Source organism: Aplysia californica, unplaced genomic scaffold (assembly GCF_000002075.1).
Source record: "Aplysia californica isolate F4 #8 unplaced genomic scaffold, AplCal3.0 scaffold00008, whole genome shotgun sequence".
Taxonomy (NCBI): domain Eukaryota; kingdom Metazoa; phylum Mollusca; class Gastropoda; order Aplysiida; family Aplysiidae; genus Aplysia; species Aplysia californica.
The window spans coordinates 3,092,498-3,093,770 of NW_004797278.1; positions in this window are offsets into that span (position 1 = coordinate 3,092,498).

Below are 1,273 nucleotides of genomic sequence, written 5' to 3' on the forward strand. Positions count from 1 at the left end.
ATATATTTACATATATATAATATAGATGTATAGATATAACAGCGTCAGTTTTCAAATATTTCTTTCTATTTTTCTCACAGCCAATCCAGATCTACAGACAGACAGTACAAAGGCGGTGTTGTGTGATGTGTGCAGTTCCACAGCACGGGTGTACCTCACAGCATGTGGTCCCAGTCTGAACAAAGCCCCCCCCGTTCAGTCCCTTGTAAAGTGATGTCAGCGTGAACCAGACATTTCCCTTCCAGAATAACTTGTCTTGAAAGAGGAACAAAACTAAAACAAAACAAAATAAAACAAGCAAACAAACAAATGAACGAACAAACGAAACAAAACTAAAAACAAACAAAACAAAAACAACACATAAACAAAATAAAAACCCACATTAAATGTGGTAACTTAGTGTGATTCTCGTGTTTAGGAAAATTTAAACCAACCTCGTTAGAAGATTTGAAGAAACTTTAATAATTATTTCGCAAGGCGTGTGTGGGGAAATACTTACGCGCTTTGCCATCGTACGCAGAAGGCCTGAGTTCAATTCCCATGTGGGGGGGGGGGGGATTTTTTTGTCTTTCTATTTGTGCTGGGACGTCTTATCCTTCTGAGTCAGCCCAGTTTGGTCCTGGCAGGCTAAATCGAAGCCTGCCTCTTTAATTATCTAAATTGTGTTGACGGGGACGTAAAAAATGCCTATATTGAAAAATTAAAAATGTTTTTTTGTTTTTCTCGTAGAAAAAGGTATCAACCGTCGGCTTGTTAGGCCAGTCACGGTTTCACCAGAGCCCCTTAACACAAGCAATAAAGGAAGAGGTAGACCACGCCAAAGATGGACTGAGGAAGTCAAGGGAACACTGGGAAAATATTATTACAACGTTTCAGTTGAAAGAGCTGCAGAGTTGGCCTACTATAGCAAACTGCCTCTCCATTTAGGCTACGCTCAACGACAACGGAGACTGAAAAAGTAAAAGCAAGTAAGACATTAAAAGATACCATTATTATTGGAGATTTATGAGTAAAATGGACACGTTTTCTGCTAACCTTAAAGGACAGTGGTTGTTCTTTCCTCCCGGTGAGTTCTGTGTGGTCTGTCTGTGGTCTGTCTGTGGTCTGTCTGTGGTCTGTCTGTGGTCTGTCTGTGGTGAGGGAGATGGACACATGTCAAAGGAGAGGACCTGCTTGGCTCTGTGTGGCACTGGTTGTCGAAGATTGCTTGGGAGGGAAGGAACGGTTTGGAGGAAGGGGTGTGGGGTGGTGTGGGGTGGGTTGGGGTGGTGTG